Source organism: Sceloporus undulatus, unplaced genomic scaffold, assembly GCF_019175285.1.
Source record: "Sceloporus undulatus isolate JIND9_A2432 ecotype Alabama unplaced genomic scaffold, SceUnd_v1.1 scaffold_12, whole genome shotgun sequence".
Taxonomy (NCBI): domain Eukaryota; kingdom Metazoa; phylum Chordata; class Lepidosauria; order Squamata; family Phrynosomatidae; genus Sceloporus; species Sceloporus undulatus.
The window spans coordinates 2,341,187-2,363,178 of NW_024802934.1; the positions used below are offsets into that span (position 1 = coordinate 2,341,187).

At 43.9% G+C, this 21,992-nt stretch overlaps 1 protein-coding gene across 3 annotated transcripts in view; it reads right to left on the bottom strand.

The window, feature by feature from the left end:
- LOC121917186 (ephrin type-A receptor 3) overlaps positions 1–21,992 on the bottom strand; it is a 295,195-nt gene that overhangs the window by 250,012 nt on the left and 23,191 nt on the right. The window lies entirely within an intron of this gene.

Below are 21,992 nucleotides of genomic sequence, written 5' to 3' on the forward strand. Positions count from 1 at the left end.
AGAGAAAACTCAGGCAATGTTGGCCATGCAGTTCTGGAAATTGTAGTCCAAAAGAGTGACACTTCCAAGCTCTGTCTTGGACACTAGCATATTCCCCCTTTTCTGAAAAGCACTCTCAAAAGATCCATCGAGGGATACATGAAAGGATATGGCCCTGTTCTAAAAGCCATTAAAATCTGTCAGCAAGATTGTTGTCCATCTTGTCCCCGTGCAGGAAATTGACAGGGAGCATACCACTGGAATTGCTGTGACAAAACATATTTGAACAGCTGTAACTCCCAAAGGACTTCTGTTTCAAAAGCTTCAGCTTTCAGAGCAGCTAGATGTCAGCTGAAGTCCTTTATGGCTCTATCAAACCTTGTGAAGTGTTCTTTTAGGTAATGGCAGTTGAGATTTCCTACACATCAACTACAGTAGTGGCCATTGGGTTGAGCATGCAAAACAAGGAAGATAGAAGCATTTCTTCTGGTCTTTGAAAGCAGAGGAAATACTCAGACCTAAATACTATCCATGCTTACACTCAAGATGTTTTGAACAACAATGTCAAAGCTGTCACCCATAAGCTTAACCAGAATTTTAACCTGCACTGCAAGCATACTGTAAACCTCCTTTTAATGCTAAAGCAAGGGATTAATGTTAAAGAAAGGGAAAAGACTAACTTGGCATCCAATAATCCCTTACTCTTCCATTAAAAATATTTGGCATTTAGTATCTCTACACCTAGGCTTGCCATATCCCGCCTGGGGGCGGGACTTTCCCGGTTTGGGGCGGATCCGCACGGTCCCGCCCCAGTTTGGCCCCACCCCTGGGATCCCCCCCCCAGCCAGGCCCTGGAGGCGGCTCCGCAATCGCAGAGCCTTCCAAGGCCTCTCTAGGGCCTGGGAGACAGCGTCTCCCAAGCCCCAGAGGGGCCTTGGAAGGCTCCGAGGCCGCCCTCTGAAGCCTCTCCAGGGCTTGGGAGGAAGCTTCTCCCAAGCCCCAGAGGGCCTTGGAAGGCTCCGAGGCTGCGGAGCCGCCTCTGAAGCCTCTCCGGGCGTGGGAGGAAGCTTCTCCCAAGCCCCAGAGGGGCCTTGGAAAGCTCCGCGAGCACGGAGCCGGCTCTGAGAGCCTCTCCGGGGCTGTGGAGGAAGCCTCTCCCAAGCCCAGAGGGGTTTGGAAGGCTCCGCGTTGCGGAGCCGCCTCTGAGGCCTCTCCGGGCTTGGGAGGAGCCTCTCCCAAGCCCCAGAGGGCCTTGGAAAGGCGCCCACGATCGTGGAGCCGCCTCTGAGGCCTCTCCAGGTCCTTGGGAGGAGCCTCTCCCAAGCCGCAGAGGGGCCTTGGAAGGCTCCGAGCCGCGGAGCCACCTCGGAAGGCTCTCTGGGGCTTGGAGGAAGCTTCTCCCAAGCCCAGAGGGGCTTTTTGGAAGGCTCCGCGGTCGGAGCTCCGCCGCGGGGTCCTCCAAGCCTCCGCGCGGCCCGGGAGGAGGAGGAGGCTGCTTGCCATCGCGGCGATCGCGCAATGACAGGGCGGCCCCCACACTCCTTCCTGGCCTGGGAGCAGGCCGAGGCTTCCTCCCAAGCGGAAGGAGAAGCAGGGCAAGGTTTAAAATGTAGGACTTTTTTTTTAATTTTCCGGCTAGGATTTAAAAAAAAAAAGTCCTACATTTTAAAACCTTGTCCTACATTTGTCCCGGTTTTGAGGTCCTCAGCTATGGCAACCCTATCTACACCCCAATGAAATTGTAACAGGAAGGAATGACAGTGGAATAAGAAAAAAAATCTCAAATGTATAAGCAGTGGTATTTATTTATGGAGAAAAATGGTAATTCTAATTCACTGTAAATTCACTGTAAACTATAAAATCAGGATCTTGGGACCACAGGTTGATGCTTGAATAATCTTGTTATCTTCTTGTAAAGCTTCCTTGAAAGCTTTTTGATTTCTGTTTAAAAGTCTAGCCTTCACAGTGAATGAAATAAAATTTGATATGGTGGAGGTTTTTTTTTTAAGTACAGATTTCCAAGAAAAGATAAAAAAAAATAAATAAAGGATCAGCATTAGCACTATTTATATTGTGTGGGGATGTTTCATGACTTTTAATGTTTTAAATATGTTGGCATTTTAAAGACAGGTTCACAGTTTACTTTCAGAGGCATTGAAAGAGGTAAAGGTGTACAGGTGAAATGCTGTTCCTTCTATGTTTAATTGGGTCAAATCAAGTCAAAAACTGGGTATTGAGTACTTTCATATACATACATACATGCATACATACATACACAGGCACACACACACACAAATACACAGAGTGGGAGAAGGAGAGTGACATAAAAATATTGAGTGCAGTGGCCTTATTTCAAGGCAGATGAGTATAAGAATGATCCAGGATTATCACTCTCACTCACTCTCACACACACGCTTATAAAAAAAAATGCAGATACTGTCAGTTATAGCTATATGGAGGAGTAGCAAAAGCTTGTTTGAAACAATGTGTCTAATATGTTTGTCTAAATTATGAAATAATTAAAATAGTGATAGTCAAAGTAACACAGACTTTTTTATAGCTGAGTGTAGATTTCCATGTATCTTTCCCAATGTTCTTTCAGTCCATATCACAGTGTCTCAAGGAATCTTGAGGAATGAAATCAGTTGCAGCACATTTATAAACGGCTAACCTCAATGTGAATATGGGAGTAGCCCTCAATGTTTGTGACATGTTACGGAGATTTTCTCAAACAATGACAGTCTTTAACAGTCCTTGCAAAGTGTACACAACAAAAGTTTCTTTTTCAAACCTCTGGTAACTCTAACAGGTGGGGTGCATTTCTCATTGAGCATCTCGGAGTAATTTAAAAAAATAATTTCTGGAGGAATTTTTACAGTTATATTTGCTCTAAAATTAAAATCCTATGAGCATTAAAGAGTGTGATATTTATACGGGTGTCTTCGGTAGAAATTTACATCTCACATATTTTTGGTTCATATGTGTTACAAAAGACAATTTCCTCCAGGGCTGCCAAGCTCATAAATATGATCCAATAATGTGGTTGATATTTGCATTTAAGAAACCATTCAACCTTTTTTTCTCCCCTCTATGCAAGCATCAGCATATTCTTCCACGGCATTTTATGCAAATAAATTCTGCATAAGTGAATAGTGGGAAACTCAGTGATGACGGTAAAGCTTTTCTTCAGAGAATTTGGTGGAGGGGAGCATCTAACGTGATCTCATCTCTGATAACTTTCCACAAATGGTTTGCATTTATGCTGAGAGAGTGACAGAAATAAAATGCCTACCCACAAGGGAAATGATACTGTTTCTAACCATTGAAGTTAAAAGAAAAAAATAGGAAGCTCTAACATACGCAGAAGTTTTAAATGAAATCTTTATTTAGGCCTCAGCATCAGCCCTGAAACATACTTTTCTAGAAACCACAGAAAAATGATACTCAATCTGCAACAAGTTATTTTGCAAATGGCAGAATGATTGATTATATAAGTAATTAAATAAGATGGTCCTTCAGTGCTACCCCCTTCCCCTCAAATTCAAAATGGCAGCATACTTGCTATATTCTTAACTGCTTTTGGAGGGCCGATGGTAAGGAGCTGCAAAAATCTGAAACAGGATTGTGAAAAAAGAAACATTAAAAAACAAACACTAAATATAAGAAGAGGGGTAAGGATTAATACAGCAGGAACAGTAGTTTACATTGAGATAAAATGGTATTTTATAATATGCTTCTTTGAGCTATTATAACCTTTTGAGCAACTCTGAGAAAGGGAAGGGCAGGGTAAAAATCAAATAAAATTTTCACCACCACCACAAATATCATTATGTGGATGAAAGTATACAGTCATTTCTTTCCTTTCTTGTAGAACTGGTTTACATAGGTACAGTGATGACAAAAGGAAAGCAACCTAAAACAAAACAGCTGCATCTGACCTATCCTGGATTTTCCTTCTTCCTATCCTAATCTGAAAGCAACTGAAGGAGCTCCACTAATTTGTATACTGTCATATGCAGGATGTCCTGGACCTTGACTTTGTTGTGTTCCATGAAGTTGTTTCCAACATATGGCTACCCTAAGGGAGTTGCTTGGCAAGATTTGCTCAGAAGAGGTTTGCCACTGCTGTCTTCTGAGGCTGAGAGAGTGTGACCTTCCTTAGGTCACCCAGTGGGTTTCGGTGGCTGAGCAGGCTTCAAATCCTGGTTTCTCAGAGTCCTAGTCCAACATTTAAACCACTACACCAGTGATTCCCCATGGGTGGTAGAAAGACCCAAGGGGTGGTGAGGGGAAAGGGGAGTGTCGGGGGGGGGGGGTTCAGTTAAAGTACTGGTGTGTAAGAAACACAAGGGAAACCAGTGACCTGTAGGACTTGCATGAAACTTCTTTTCAGGGTCCCTTGAAACCACCACAGAGCCTCTCTTCATGTGGCAGTATCTCCCACTCTTCACCTGCCCATGCGAGCTCACTCTTTTAGCCATATCTTTCACTGGTAGTGGCAGGAAACTCTTGTGAAGGTTGGATTCAAGACATCATTTCTGTTGCTTGGAGCAGCTCCATTTTGTGACAGATTGACTGACTGGTGCACAGAGCCCTGAGGAATGCAATCAGAGTGGAACAGAAGGGGGTGGGAAAGGAACAGAACATGGGAATCACTCATATTACAGCACGGGAAAACACCGCCAATGCCGCCTGAAGTCCCCGTTCCATCCCACATCTGGCCCACAGAGATTGATTTTCAAGAACTGTTCAGAATCGGTGCGGTAATTTGGGTGATTTCCCTGTTCTGTTCCCTTCCTGCCCCCTTCCATTCTGTTCTGATTGCGTTCCCCAGGGCCTGTGCGATAAGCTCCAGAGTTAGAGCATGCAGCAGTCAGAAAGGAGGTTTCATGTTTGAGACCCTGCTTAAGTTTTGCATGCTCCAGCCTACTCTTGCCTCCTTTCATCAGACAGGTGAGAGGTCTCCAGTCCAGATCATGTAGCCACTATACACACACCAGCTACTCCTCTCTCTGCCCCAATAAAGAAGGATTGAGAGTTCTTCCTTGCTAAGGAGAAGCTTCTCCCTTTGCACTTAGTCACCTTGGGAGCAGTGATAAAGCATCTGACTGAGTAGTGAGCAAGAAGCTTCTTGCTTGCATTGGCCTTTGTGACAAAGCCAGAATAGGTGACAGGCTTCTATGTCACTGTGCAGCCACCTACATAGCTGCGGCTGTGATGGTGACCAGGTGCAAAGAAAGTAGCAACTGAGGTGCGGTACAGACCACCCCTTCAGGGGCGGCCTGCACCCACCTCTTTTCACGACAGGTTGGGGGCAGAGCAGCCTCACCAGCAGCCCAGAGGCCCCAATCCAGCACTTTTCGAGACCATGGAGAAGCGGCAAAATGCCACTTCTCCATGGTTCTGAAAAGGGGTGTCCTTGGGGCTTCATGTCCCAGGACACCCCAACAAGCGCAGCCATGGGAGAAAGGGGCCTGTCTGGTTGCCGCATGGGAACGAAGCTTGCGACACCGCAACCAGGAAGTGGTGCCGTCATGACACCACTCCCTGTGCGCCATGTTTGGATGGGAAGCCGCCATGATGCCACTGCCGCCACGGACTAGGCTAGGGAGCATGTTGTTGGTGCACACTCCCTAACCCTAGTATCGCCACCACCGCCACGACCCGTTTTGCCTGTCTGTATTGGGCCTAAGAAGCCAGTAGAGCAGCAACTGAGAAGCCTTTCGTCTGTGCTGGCCCTTACCACAAGGCTGTCACAGGCAAGTTTCTTATTCGCTATTCAGCCAGTTGCTTAATTACTTCTTCCAAGCTGACTGTGTGCAAAGGGAGCAGCCAGTGAAATTTGTTGTTTTAAATTTGCAGTAGAACAATTGACATAGTATCATGAATAGGGTATTTGGGTGGCACTAGGGTTGTTTCTCTAGAAGAGAGGGGGTGCCAGCCCCCAGAAAGTTGGGGGACCACTGCACTACACCAACCTAGCTCTCAATACCTTAACAGGAGGTAAAGAGCCTACTACGGCTTTCTTCTACACATCCATAGGATCATACTAGTTTCTATTATATATTTTGTTGCAGAAACTTCCCTCTTTGGGCAATTTTTCTCAAATGTTGGGGCAGAACAAACCACTGCAAAGGAACGGCTTCAAGCCACCCCTGAGAAAGCCAGACTAGGGCCATGGCAACTGCATGCTGCAGCTCCAATATACCTTTTTACCAGCCTCAAAAGAAATGGCAAAGAGCCACTCCTTTTTGTGCTGGCAAAAAGCTTGGCTTTTCTATGTTGTCGCAGCTTTTAGGCACTCCGGCAGCGTGCAGCATCTAAACGTCATGCCACTAGAGCAACAAGAAGCTGGTCCACATGTGGGCAGCCAGACAACACAAAACTAGTTTTCAGGTGTCTTGGGGGCATGTGTTGTATGTACTAGAAGCTGGCTTTTCCTGTTGGTCTGTTCTGGCTCTCAGAAAACAAAACAACTATACCCATGCATCAGTTTCCATTCTTTAACCTAAACATGTCCACACTTTTCAGCTCTCTCTATCAAATGACTTCTCTTCCATGCATCATCTCATCTTCATATTCTTTTCTGAATCTTTTACCATTTTTTTCTATCTGGCCCTGAAAACTGAAACAGAGAACTACAAATGAGATCATATCAACACTTGGTTATGTCATTTCGGTTACTACTATGTATTGATGTTTCTTATTCATGTTTATTTTCCAAACTTCAGCCCCTAAATCCTTTTTATCAAACCAGCTATTCCTCATTTCATACTTGTGAAACTGATTTTTTTTTCTTATGCACTTCACTTTTACATAAACATGCTTCCCTATTTTTTATTCCATGCAACCTCTTGGCGAGGAAAGAAAAATGATTGCCAAACAAGATCAAACAGATTTTAAATACTGTAATTCACTTTAGCCACAACTCAGTTAAGCTCAAATGATTGGATTTAAAGCAATTTAGTAGGAAAACAGATTGAAATAACCATTCACTTTCAGTGATTAAAAAGAAATGTAAAAAATCCTATCTCAATATCAGTGTGAGATAGCGACAATGAAAGAGAGGGAGAGAGAGGAATGGGGCTAAAGAGTGTGTGGTATGTTAGTGACATACAATGTTTCAAGTCATAGAGCAAGGTACAGTGAGGGGTTAAGCATGCTTAACAGGTATCTGTTATGGTAAACCAGGATTCTGTGGATACGCTGGCATGCTGCCTCTCTACTTTCTGATCAGCCCTGCCTCAGAGTGGAGTAGTTAAACAAACTACAGACCTGACTGTGGTTTGTTTAGCATGATGTGTTAACGTGTGGGAGTTTGTGCGCTCTCTCTCTCCCTCCCTCCAAACAAGCCAGAAAAAGAATCCAGGGTTTGTTTTCAGGCTCTAGCTTGTTTCAGATTATCTAGCTGTTCCCCCACTGCAAGCAGCAGCGATTGGGCAGCATGTACCCATACTTTCCCATAGGAAACCAGAGTGGATCCTTGGCTTACTATGGCATGTCAGCTATGCCAAAAATTAGCAAAGACAAGTTTGCATCTTATTTTAGCATCTTTCTCTGTATGTAACTATATTTTTGTGCATACATAACTAGTGTGTGAAACCTGTATAGTATTTTTCTCTGTCTAAACAGAGCAACTTCAGTCCAACAAGTATCTAAGGTTTATGACAGAAACTAACAACTGTCCCATGGGCAAATGGATCTTCACTAAACCATTTGCAGTGATTTACACAAGGAGGCACACTGTTGGTTAAGAAAGCATATAACTGTCTATTTACAACTTATAGCATATTTCTATACATATCTACTAAGGAATAAGTCTATTTATCCTCTTTAAGTCCAGAAATACAATTATGGACATGAAGTATAATGCTACTATCAGATGTACTTTTGGAGGGGATGCAAGTAAAGGCACCATCATTGGATGCTTCTCCTTTTTGGAACTCCTTGCTAAGAGGCACAGAGTGTACTACTATTTTTCCATTAGTGCACACTGACATTTTATACCAGCAGACACTGGATGTTTAAAACACTCAGAGTATGGCGTTTTTTTAAATCTGGTGCACCCCTTTCTTTCATTCTTATTTATGTGCTTTTATTTGAGATTCATGCAGTTATTTATTGCACTTCTTAATAGCCCAATAAGAGGTTTTCTCAGTAGTTTATTAAAAATAAGAAATACATAAATGCAACATAATGCATAAATTGATGACTAAAGACAGGAGAATATAAAATCAAGTTTATACCACCACAAGAAAACAGAACTCTACATTTTGAATATACCTTTATTAGCTTAGTATATTGAACTTTGATTTTAGAGGAAAGCAAAGATATACATTCAGTCATAAATAAATAAAATAAATAAATAAATAAATAAATAAAATATAAATAAAATAATGTGTGTGTGTGTGTGTGTGTGTATTAATTTTTATCCCGCTTTTTGCCATGCAATCAAAGTGGCGTACAACAGGCATTGGAATCACTTATCCAGAAGGACTCTGCAATGATTCATCCTCTGTTTATTGGTCATCATCAAGTTGACCACTGCCTCCAGGCAATGATCCAGAACTTGCACAGCTTCACCTGATTTGATGTAACAGAGAAGCAGAGATGGGTGCCATCAACATACTAATAACACTTTGATCCAAATCCCCTGATGACCACACCCACCAGCTTGTTTTGAAACATCATTGACAAGAAGTTCATAACTTGTGGCACCCCATAAAACAATTGCCAGGAGGTTAAAAATAACCTCCCAATGCTACATTGTGGAATCTGTCTCATAGTTAGGAGTGAAATGGTTAAAGCACAGTGCCCCAACTCCCATTCCACAGAACTGATCCACATTCCACAGAACTGTGTTCAGTAGTATTGTTCAGTAGTATTGAAAACTGCTGAAAGGTTAAACAACAGCAATATATTTCTATACATATCTACTGCTTGTTGCTTGCTCTCTCTCTCCCAATAAAGATAATCCTTCAGGGTACCCAAATTCCCAGTCTGTCTCCAGACACACTTGAACCTAGACACAAATGGCTCTAGATAACTGAAAAGTGCTTGTGATTGCACTGCACAATGTTCTGAAGGATTCCCTCCCCCCCTCCCACCCCAAAAAAGAAATGTTTGCAACTGGCCAGTTGTAGTCAAGGATCATAGAGTCCAAACTGGATTTTGTTTAGGAGGGCATACAACTTCTTTCTGGGATCAAGCACTAATCACTCACCTAAATAAGCATTAATCATATCCTCAACTGTTGCACTAGCTTTATTCAAGCAAGTGGTGCAAAGAACCAGAGACACATTGGTTGGACACACTTTGTCCACATTCGTAGGCCACATCAACTGAAACTGATCCTAAAATCTTGTGCTATACGCATCTTGGGCAGTTGTAGACTGGCCCAAACCAATTCCACAAGACATTGCATGAGGCTAATAATGTCTAATGGGATCTTGCAAATTAGTTTAGCATAGTATGACAGACAGATATACCCATTCCTGTGAGAGAGAGAGAGATGTAGAGCTTTCCTTCATCTGCCTTATACAGAACTCTCAAAGACTATCCCTATGTACAGGGACATATAGTCGTATAGCACTTCACCTATAACCATGTATGGATCAGTAGGCAGCTGAAATTCATGCTTCCTGGATTTGTATCTAATACCCCAAAACAGGTCCATGGATTTTCCGTTTTTTTCTAATTCATTCTCTCTCTCTCTCTCTCTCTCTCTAACCCCAGGAATCTGAGAGTTCCCTTCTATTTCCCCATTAATTGTTTAACCTCAGCTGACTCTCACTTCATTTTGCTTTTTGGAAACCTCCATTCAGAATTTCCTCTTTGCTACTGGATGACAACCAAAACATTCTGTCAAATTTTGAGGTATCTGCAACAGTTTTCTAAAGAATTATGGCTAGCCCCACAGAAAGCTGCCCTATTTATAATTTAATATTGAAGCTCAGGACTGTAATTTAAATAACACCCCCCAAATAATTTGTAACATTCTAGAACAAATTTCAGATGAGTTATAGCTTTCATAGACAAACAGGTACTTTGTTTCATTACTATTGATCTATTACTCCCAGCTTATCATCAATGAACTCAATGTGACAGATATCATTCTTCTTTCCCCTGCTTATCTTCACAACAATTTCATAGGCGGGTTACAGACCGCCCGTTTGGGGCGGCCTGCACCTGCCCCTTTCCCCGGTGTATCGGGGCCTCAGCTGCCAGACCAGCAGCCTCCGAGGCCCCGATCCGCCGCTTTGCAGGCTGTAGGGAAGCGGCAAAAGGCCACTTTCCCGCAGCCTGGAAAGGGTTGTCCTTGGGGCTTCAAGCCCCAAGGACACCCCACGGCGGCGGGGAGGAGGAGAAAGGGGCTGCTTGGCCCCTTTCTCCCTTGCATCGCTGGGCACAGCCGTCTGAAGGTTGTGCCCAACGACGCAAAGCAGGAAGGAGCTACGAAACGGAGCTCCTTCTGGGGTCGCGCAAAGGGCGTCATAGGTGCCGTGGCGTGGCCCCAATACGTCACAACCGCACCGCCTTGTTTGGAGGTGGCGCAGTCATGACGTATTGATGGCGGCGGCCATGTGGAATGGCCGCCACCATTTTGTGTGCGCGGAGAGCGTACTAGGGTTAGGGGGTGCGGAAGCACCACCCCTTCCTAACCCTAGTACGCGCTCCGTGTGTACTATATGGCCCGTTTGTAACGGGCCATAAAGTAGGTAAGATTCAGGCAGAGTCACATAATGAGTTTCATGGCTTATGAGTGCATTGACCTCCCAAACATCAGTACAATATTAATTACAACACAACAACAGTGTTTATTGATTAGTTGACTAACCATCTTAACAATAAAATACAAAATACCAAGATACATACACAGATAAGCATAAGCACTATCCTAAAACTTTTATAAACATTAACTAAATCAATGAAAACACATAAAAAATAAAGAGTAAATTTGATTAAAAAAATAGATTCCAAGATAAAACTGGCAGAGTGAGGTGATATAGTATAAAAAATTCAATCAGAGTGTTTAAATAAGCTCATCACCATGGCAGGGGACAACATTTTGTGATGAATAGATCTCTCAGGTGAACAGCTTTTGTAATAAATTTTGCAGTGCAACATATTAAGTGTAAATTCTCCCAGAAAGGAAATAGGGCAGTTTAACAATTGGATCCCAGTTGGTCATTCTAACCAAAATACTTCTCCTGACCTATTGATCCTGAGAGAAGGCTTTGCTGGCCTCTCATTGAAGAGACCAGAAATTTAAATAAAAATGGTGCGCTTCTGCGGCTGTTAGCAGGGAGTGGGCAGGGCTTAGCCTGCTTGAGGCTCTCCTGCCTGATCTCCCTGTCACTTGCCTTCATTGGTGGGCCACCCTCCCGCCTCGACAACAGTGTGAGATTCATTCTTTTCGCTTCGAGGCCGGGTAGGAATTTTTGTCCTTGTTTTTCCAAGGGCTTTTTGCTTACCCTACACTGTTAATTGGAGAATTGGCTTAGGGTGTGGTCATAAAAAGGCTTCATGGCATAGGCGGGGGGAGATAGACGTTTCGGTGAACACCTCGGCACCCTCCTAAAGGGTGAAGGTGGGTCTCTGAAACTGAGGTTTATGTCTTGAGACTAAACACGAAGGGAAAGAGACTTGCCTTGGGGCTGGCCTGAGATTTAAACCCTCACTTAAGTCTTGAGAGTTAAGTGGGGGAGTCTTCGGTTGGCTTTCCGGATGAGGGCCGGCCGGGGAGCAACCCAAATTATGGATTGCCCTTTGGGCTCAGATGTTTTCACCCTTTGGAAGCTGGGGAATTGGTCTTGGAACAGACCATTCACCAGCTGTTCCTACACAAGGTTCTCCCCCCTGGGCTTGCAGTTCTCAAAGAAATAAAAGTAAATAGGTTGAGTTTTAATAAAGTTGCCCATTTTATAACCCAGTTCTCTGTCTCTGGTCTTGTTATTCAATGAGTTGGTCAGCAAATGGTTGTAAGTAATGGGATCTCTCCTTGGCATCTATACAACAATAGGATGCACAGTGTCCTCTATAACTGGAACACCAGAGATACATGTTCTTTCATGGTAGGCTATTTCCTGTTCTTACCATAGAATTCAGTTGCTCAAATTTAGCTCTGGTGAAAGCTATTCTCTGTCTCTGTGTTAGGTTTAGCCTAAGATACTTTTCTAAAGCAAATAATGTTTTATTTTTGGCTAACCCATTTAGAAACCAGCCAGCAAATCTATGTCTGTTTGGGCACCAATATCCAAAACTCTTTGTTTTAATGTTTTCCTGAGCTGTATGGCACAAGGAAAGTAGATAACTGGCATGCCCAAAAGTTTCATCACCGAATTATCTAACTGTTCTTCTAAGTAGAGTTTAGGGAGTCTCCTTGGATCCATTTTGTAGATCTTTAGCCAGTAATTAAAGATTTTTTATCAACACTTGGCACTGGATAGAATAGGCCCCAAGTTCTGCTCTCACAGCTTGGGCCAGAGTGTTCATGTCTGTTCTAAGTATCCTTCTTAGGAAGCAGCTCTGTTCCTGCTCCAAAAGGGGTACTTTCATATGACCCCATAGTTCTGCTCCATATGACAAAATAGGCATAATTTTAGCCTTATAAAGTTTTGAGATAGGGGATAAATTAGTGGGATGGTTGTAATTTATCAATTTGTAAAGTACATTGCAATTAGCTGTAGCTCTCTGTTTCTTCTAAAGTGGTTTGTCCATTTCCCTGTATTTGAGAAGGACAACCCTAGGTATAGATAGGAATTAACTTGCTCGACTGCCTCCAGGAACCTATTGTATTTCTTGTGCCTTTTCCCAAATACCTCCACCTTAGACTTATCTTACTTGATGACTAAAGAGTTAAGGGAACAGTAAGTAGCTAGTTCTGTAAGAGCCATCTCAAACCCACCTGCGTGCGAGCAATCAGAACCATATCATCAGCATAGAGAAGGACTTTAAGAAATGTATTGTCTATCTTTGGTGTGTGGACCGCTGTTGAGAAAAGGAAACCTGGGATGTCATTGACTTATAAATTAAATAAAATAGGGGCCAAATTATGCATGTTGACTTTCTTAGACAGCGTACCATTAGTTCCAATATGCACTCTAAGGCAGGTATCTGAGTGAAGGGCCTTAAGTAGATAAAGGAGTCTCGGCTCCATATCCAATTATGCCAATTTGGACCAGAGGATATCCCTTATAGTTGTGTCAAATGCTGCTCTGAGATAAATAAACACTGTGAAAAGTTGTTTCCCTTTAGACATATACTTTGTTATAAGATGGTGTAACGTAAAACAATTGTCCATGGTGGATCTACCTGATCTAAATCCCGCTTGGTCTTCCACTAATAAGTTTTTTTATGAACAAGCCAATCCTTGATTTTGCCTAATAGGTTTTTTGTATACATTTTAGCCACAATGTCAATAAAGCTTATGGGTCTGCAGTTTTTAGGGTCCCCTTTGTCATCTTTTTTATATATGGGTACCATGATGTGGAAAGTTTCCATTTGGAAGAGAAATGGCCTGTGTACAACACATCAGTAGATCTTACAAGCTCTAGCTTAATTCTAAGCTTTTCTGACACATCATTTCCCTTTATTTATTTGTTTGTTTATTTATTTTGAGTATTTACAGTATACCTCGCTCTTCAGTCACAAAGGCTCTCAGAACCACTTACAATTTTTTTTAATTAGACAATTCCCAGCTCTCAGACTTACAATCTAAAAAGACATGACACGAAAGGATAAGGTAATGGTGATGGGGAAGGGATCAAGATCATTGGTTCGTCTCTCCATGGGGCCATGGCCATGGTAAATGGGCTGGAGGGAGGGCTCTTCATCTTACTTTTGGCCAGGCCCAATGGAGCTGCCCTGCCTCTCTCTCACTCTGAAGCCGGACAATGATGGATGGACTGGAGGGAGGGCTCTTCTTCTTACTTGGGCTAGGCCTGATGGAGCATTTTCAGTGCAAAATAAATTATTATTATTATTATTATTATTATTACTTATGGTATTTATACCCCGCCCTTCAGCCCTAAAGGCTATCAGAGCGGCTTACAATTATTATTTTTAATTAGACAGTTCGCTGCCCTCAGGCTTACAATCTAAAAGACACGACACAAAAGGAGAAGGGAATGATGGTGGGAAAGGTGATGAGGTCCAGTGGTTAGTCTCTCCCTCTGAGGCCTGGACCAAGGCAGATGGATTGGAGGGAGGGCTCTTCTTCTTCAGGCTAGCCCTGATGGAGCTGGGCCTGCCTGTTCACTCCCTCACAGGCTGAAGGATGACAGTTATCATGGAGGGAGGGCTCTCTTTCTTCAGGCTAGCCCTGGTGGAGCTGGGCCTGCCTGTTCACTCCCTCACAAGCCAAAGGATGACAGTTATCATGGAGGGAGGACTCTTTCTTCAGGATAGCCCTGATGGAGCTGAACCTGCCTGTCCACTCCCTCACAGGCCAAAGGAGTTAACAGTGCACATAGCTTAATAAGTTTAAAATAAATTATGTACATCATTAAAAGGGATCTTATAATCTTTTATCTGACCTCTTCTGCTATGAAGTGGTAGCCGTTAGTAGTTCAGATACAACCTTACCATGATGATCATTCTGAGCATGGAAGATGAAGTACGAAATGTGGTGACAGTTCAACACAAGGCAATTCTGTGACAGGCAGCTGAATCTGTATCTGGTCTAAAGATCAATATTAGGGGTTGAAATGATGTGGTACTCTGTATGTTGTTGGATTATGACTCCCAGAAGCACCAGCCAGTGTAGCCAATGATAAGTAGTCTAACAACTTATACAGTCCACCAATAACATAGTTCCCACGCACACTCTATATGGACCCAAAAAACAGAAAGAGTTCCTGGGCAAGTGATGCCCTTCCCTGTTGCCTGGGAGGGCAGCGCCACAATAAGACATGAGCCATATGTGGAGGAAAGGCCACAACTTTATTCACACAAAACCAGCAGCCAAAAGGTAGGGTTGGCCAAAAGCATGAGGTCTGGATCATTGTACAACCCACTGTTGTAAGATACTGGCCAGTCATATATCAGCAAGATATCGGGATGAGCTAGGGGCTGATGGAACGCCCTCTCATATCCATGCAACCTAGTGATTGCATTCAAATTAAATCCCCTAGTCACCGGGAAGCGGTGTCACGTTATGGCCCCCGCAATGGCCACAACGCATGTCCTCATTGCTCCCGTGTCCCATAGGGACTCCCGATACAGTGCTATGCAACCATATAGACCATGACCACCAGATCCAGACCCTCTGCTGCCGCCACAAAAGGCAGTTACGCAGTAACGCCTGCCGCCAACCCTACCAACACAAAGCGCACAAAGCAGGAGTCCAAGAGGAAGCTGCCAAGCCAGCCTGCAATCCTGTCCAAAAGGACATATTGAAAGGAAACAGCATGCTCCACTCGCGTCCAAGGCAGCGAATCAACGGCAAAACGCTGGTGCCGATTGTCCAAACCTTTAGCGTGTCACAACTGAAAAATAGAAATTAGCAAACAATAATAAGCTGCAATCTTAACAACACAAGCAGCAATGGAAAACATGGAAACCATTCCCATGAAGTAAGGGAAATACAAGGAATTAACTGACATTGCAAACCCAGAGCAGGGTCAAATAGAAAGCTCCCAATGGCAGGTATTTGGAAGCAAGCCCAACTCCAGGATTAATAGGAGAGGCAGGACGCCTGGCCCGAGAAAACTGCGATGAGGAAGGAGCATCAGGACAAGACAACCTGGCATGTGAGCCTCTACAAAAGGCACAAAGGTGATCGAACTTGCACTGGGTGCGTATGCACTTGCCAACATTAAAATCCCAGCACAACAGACCCTTATAAGCAAATTGAGATGAAACTTAGGACAGTGCTCGTGGCGCAGCCCGAGTACCTACTTCCAGCAGCCAAATTTCATTGTGGAGCAGGTCCCAATGCTCCCTGGAATTCTGCGAAGCATGCTGCTTGAATGCCGCATCGTAGGCGATAGCCGCTGTGTCTCCCGCAAAAGCCTTGGCCCTGAGAACATTAAGCAAATGGCCGTCTAAATGCCACGCTCGCTCAGGGAAGGCCATAGAGACTACTGCTTTAAAGATGGTGAAGCCCTCCAACCAGTTAGCAAAGGTGTGCTCAGACGGTGCAACCTTGGGCTCCTTCTTGGCCTTCTTCGTCGAAGTAACAGCAATAGCCTCCTTGCCCTTAGGCTGGAGGAGGGTAAAGACATCCACGTAGCATCCCCGAAGAATGAGCTTTCTAACCTTGCTAGATAAGTGAGCTCCCGGAGGGCGCTCACCTGGAGCACAAATAGGTAAATCATTCATCTGTGGATCTACCCACACACCCTGGAGTCCTGGACGCCAGGCACACCTCATGATGGCCCAGCGAGGCAGGCCAGGAACCAAGGCATAATCAACCCAAAAACCATCCCTCCCGCATGGAACATTAGGTCGAGGTCCACCTGCAACTGCAGGTTGCTCGGACCCCGCAAAACGGGCCATTTGCCGTCTCCTCTTGGCCTTCCTTTTCCTCTTCCGTTCCTTGCGCCGATCAGCCAATAACGACGCTCCAAGCCCCCTTTCATCATTTGACGAAGAAGAAGATGAACTGGAACTGGACGAATCTGAGGAGCTGGGCACTGGTTCCCTCGCCATCTGAGATGCAGGAACAAAAGAAGGCACAGCAGTGGCAGGCTGACTGGAAGTTGTAGCCTGCTGAATCAGAACAGCAATGGACCTTGATAAATTGGAGACTATCTTGGGTGAAAGTGAAGATGCCTCCGCAGGCAGTGAAGGAGATGAATCTGCGGGAGGCTCTGCAACAGGTGTCCCTTTGGGAGTGGATGCTCTGTGTGTCCGTGCCATGCCAGCCCATGACCTTCTGGGCAATCCAGACTGACCCCTAGTAGCAGGCCTGGATGCCGAAGGCACAGGAGGTGGCTTTGGAGGCATACTGATAAGTCCAAAGAACCAGCAAAAGCAAGCCACAAAACCGCACCAGGCAAAATAAACCAAGTTCAAAAACTTACTTCAGCTGAGGCTGAGAGAGTGTGCCTACAAAAAAGGAGGGGGGAGGGCACCCCACTGATAACTGTCAATGAGCCCATCTGGAAGCATCTCCCAAGAGCTCTGTTCCAACTAAAACCACCAGGCAACACAGTCACAAATTACAAAAGAAGAGTGCAGGGCTCCAGCAGGCCTGAAATTGCCGAAGCAACAAAATGGCCACCAGGCCAAAACAAAATGGTGGGCGCAACTATTCCTGCCAAAAAAAAGGCGGGAAAAAAAACCACCCAAGCGGGGGAGAGGCAAGGGGCAACACTAGGAGGAGGCAAATGCCACCCTCCACAAGCCCACTCACCTTAGCTTCCAAATCAGCCCAGACCCGGGCCAAGAGCCAAGAGGGAGGGCAAAGCCCTCTGTGCTCGCCTCCTGCTCCTCTCAGCTTGGCTCTACACACCAGCAGAGCCAAGCAGCAAATGGCACTGTGCACTGGGCAACTGGGCCTAAATAGGCCATGCCCAGGGGGTTGCTGGAAAGGGAGTCGCCCCGCCCCCAGAGCAACCGAACCAATCGGTCGCCCTGGAGTACCAAGGCAGCCATAGAGAGGGACTATCCGGCCCCTAGAGTGGCCTTTCAGAGGCAGAAGTACCTCCCTTTCCCTCCCCCAGCAACCAATCGCCAGCAAGCATGCCCCAGCAAAGCATGCTGGGGCACTCCACCGAGCCTGCGTCACCGCTCCGGCGGCAACACGGCCTGCCCGCTCAGTCGGGCGGCTGTCTTTTCTCTTCAAAAAAGGGGGGGGCATCCTTTTGGTCTCTTTGTCCACACAGAACAGTTGAAGTGAATGTGGCAGTCATGCACATACGGCAGACCCTTGGTGTGCACTCTAGCCATAGAAGCTGACATGTAGTTAAACAAACTGAATTGGAACTATCGCAATTGATCATATGAATAAGTAAAGTGTAAATTCCCCTTCAATATTTGTATCCTAGATAAATGTGCTCAGATCTGTATTATTGATTGAAAAGACTTGTTTTTTCTCTCCTCTTATCCTACATCTGTACTGCTATAATTTATGTGAATTGCAGCTAATAATCAGTTGCGCTATGCTTAATCAGCATATCAATAATGTGCTTGGAAAAGATTACATGGCTCTCATTTCCCAGACCCTTTCACAAATTTGAATGATTGACAGTATAAAAATTGTGCAAATGCAGGTGTTGGTGCAGGATATTGTCTCTGTGGACTTTGTAATCAAGTAGAAGTAAATGGGGCTATTTCACTTTTTAATAGTTGTTTCTCTGTTTTGTTTTGTTTTTGTTTTTTTGAGAGAGAGAGAGAGAGAGAGAGAGAGAGAGAGAGAGCACAGTCCAGACTCCCCAAAGGCATGAATGAGCTTGACCAGATAACCATTGTATTACAAATGATAACATTATGAATGTGTGGGATAGGTGCGGGGGAGGAATAGGATAAAATATGAAATTCTTTGAGGATGATAATATTGAATCCAGGTTAAAGTGCTGACACTGGAGAGTTATCAAGCAGAACACAAATTTGTGAATACAGATGAGGGTAAATCACAAAATGAATATTCAGGAACTTTGTATAGCTGAAAATCAGGTCAGATTATTGTAATGAAAAAAATAACTTCAGAATCTTGAAGCAGTCAAACAAAAACTTGCCTTTTCCCTTCTCCACAATTAACCCCTTGTATATAGTGCATATAAAATAAGGTACTTGAAAGATCTTTACTGGATGCATTCAAAGAGAGCAGGAATACATTCTAAGAGAGCTAGGGGAACAGGAAAGGAGACTTTTTATACTGATAAGAGTAACCTGCCTCAGCATATTGACACTTATGGGTTGTGATGGGGATATATAGCTACGTCTTAGAACTTGGCTGGCATCATACCAACACCCTCATTTGTGAGTCACAGCTTTGAGTGTAGCTCTATTAACTTTGGCACTATAAATCACCATAGTGTTATTAGCTATGTTTCAATATGATGTGACATCTTTATTATAATGCTTTCCCTCTGAAGTTTAAGTTCATATTTTAGTTAGGTTTCAGACAGATGTAGATTCCACAGAGTTTTAATTAATATAGAAGTAAAATGCTAGGAAAATATTGTCTTTCCTGCCTGCTTCTTTTCACTTTCTGAATACTACTCCTTCCACAATTTTTCAGAAGTACATTTCAGTTGTAAAATGTTACACTTCTGCTCTATTAAAATGTATTGATATTTTGCTGTTAAATTCGGTGTAAGTAGCAGTGCACACACTTTCCTTCTCTTAGTAAGAGAAATGAAGTTTATAGAACACACACAGTTCATTAAAGTTTTGAGAAAATGAGCATTTGTCCTGAGATTTAGTCCTAACTCTGATGCCAAGGAGGAACAACAGATAGGAAAAGCATGCACTACTAAAATGTTTCCAGGTCAAAACAGGCTTCCGGAGGCTAACCAAATTGCTGCATGATACATGGGAGTCTTTGTAATGGGTTAATAAAGCATATCTGTTCCTTATGTTGCCTATGATGCTTTCCTTCAAACCTATGCCAGCTGCTTTGTCTCTAGTTGCTGTTCCCATTTGTGGCCAGGGAGCTCAACAGAGAGATAAAGCACAACAAGCGTGCCTTCAAGAAGAGGAAAACTAAAAGGCTGCAAAATTACACCAAAACTCAGGCAATTACCTAAGAGTTTGGCTGGGAAAATGGAGGAAATTAGTCCCACTTTGCAGCATGGGAAAATCATCAAAGGAAAGATTTATTAGTGTCTTGCCCTCTCTGTTTCTGAAAGTAAAAAAATATATAATTTCAAAAAATGTAAAACAACGTAATCAGTTATCCCAGATCTGCCTGTTCCATAAGGAACTCTCACGCAAACTGAACTATTCCTCTCACATGGAATAACTGAACTAAAAAGCAAGGAGAAATCCTGGATCAATGTTTGTGAGGTGCAACATTACCCATATACAATACTGCATTTTAGTATCCCCAGAAAGCTCCCAGGACACTGTCATGGTCATTTACTGGCTGAGAGGATGGACAACTGCCATTTGAACATAACTGATAGAAAGGAGTTTCCTTTGTCTGCCTAGTAGTGTGAGCCTGAGAGGTAAGAAGAAACTCAGATCTTGACTAGAACAATTGGAACAAGCAGTTTCCTTTCCCTGCTTAGATGGAGGTGCAAGGTGGAGATAGCAGTGTGAATTTGGAGTTTTGGTTTGGCTGCAAGGAGTTTCTCTGCCTCGGCTTAGGTGGGACGGTGAGCAACTAAAGCCATCGGGCCTGAAGAAGAGGGCCCTCCCTCCTTGCCAACTGTCATCTTCTGGCCTGGAGGGAGTGAAAAGACACTATCAGACCGGGCCTCGATTAAGAAACAAAGACCTCTCTCCAGTCCATCTGCCTTGGTCCAGGCCTCAGAGGGAGAGAAGAACTGCTGGACCTGATCCCCTTTCCCACCATCATTCCCTTCTCCTTTTGTATCGTGTCTTTTTAGACTGTAAGCCTGAGGGTAGGGGACTGTCTAATTAAAATAATAATTGTAAGCCAGTCTGAGAGCCTTTAGTGCTGAAGGGCTGGGTATAAATACTGTAAATAAATGAATAAATACTTTCTTCACTTAGCAAAGTAACAGAACAATAGGAGATGTGTTGGCTGTACTCTTGGTCTTTCCTCTGTACCTGCTGGAAAGGACACAGCAGGAGACAGGCTGCCTTTCCCCCTGGTCTTCCCTCTGAACAGGCTTAAAGAACATGCAGTAGGGGAACTGCTGCCTTTCTTAATCCAGATGTGTGTTCTCCACCAGGAAAGTCTGCTGGAGAAGGCACAGCAGAAGAATAGCAATAGCAAGTACATTTCTATACTGCTTATCAGTGCACTTAAGCACTCCCTAAGTGCAATGTGTAAGCTAATTGCCCCAACATGCTAGGTGCTCATTTTAGCAACCTCGGAACGATGCCAGGCTGAGTCAACCCTGAGACCCTGGCTGGTATTGAACTCACAACCTTGTGGTTTGTGAGTGAGTGGCTGCAGTACAGGTATTTAACCACTGCACCACCAGTTTTTTATTAGTCATTCTCTATCTGAGTGCTCCTAGGAAGAAGAACTGTAATCTTATTGCCTTTTCTGGTTATTTTGAAGAGCATCTACACATTTGTCTAGCCAGAAAAAGGCAAGCTCTGATATATGATGATTTAAACCTCTTTAAAATTAGTGGTGTATAAAACCAGAATGCTGATTTTAGCTGAACCAGCCTGGTATGAGCACTGCATTATGATTCTGGAGATCAGGGTTCAAATCTCTATTCAGCCATGGAAGCCTACTGGGTGATCTTGGGCAAATCACACTGCAAACCCCCTCTGAAGGCAATGGCAAACCCTGTGATAGGACTGCCATAAGTTAAAAATGACTTGGATATACACAACAACAACAACAAAATCACTAACTGTGGCTACTTCAGCTCAGTCAGAATGTATCTCCCTAGCCTCCAATTATTCCCTATGGAATTGGCTGCCTCCATTCACATCTATCTCGGTTGACATTCCAAGTCCAGAGAACTTCCTGTAGCTCTCAAAATAGTCTAGACACAGACATATGTCAATGAAACCCTAAGGCCCTTATCACACGGAGGCTTACAGTTGGTAAAACATTCCTGAAGCATGAAGATATGATAGCCAGTCGCACCTCTAAATCGTCATTGAGGCATCCAGCTTCTCTCCCATCCTCAAAATATTCATGGAGTAGCCATTTCTTCAATAACGGGAATTTCTGTTATTGAAGAAATGACTGCTCTATGAACACTTTGAGGATGGGAGAGAAGCAGTACACCTCAATGATGATTTAGAAGCACAACCGGCTATCACATCTTCATGCTTCAGGAATGCTTCAGGAACGTTTTACCGACATTTTAGCAATGGTAAGTGCCTCCGTGTGATAAGGGCCTAAGTTATGTGTACATATATCACTAAAAGGATTCCAGCCAAAGAATATCCATGTTGTGCCATTTCTC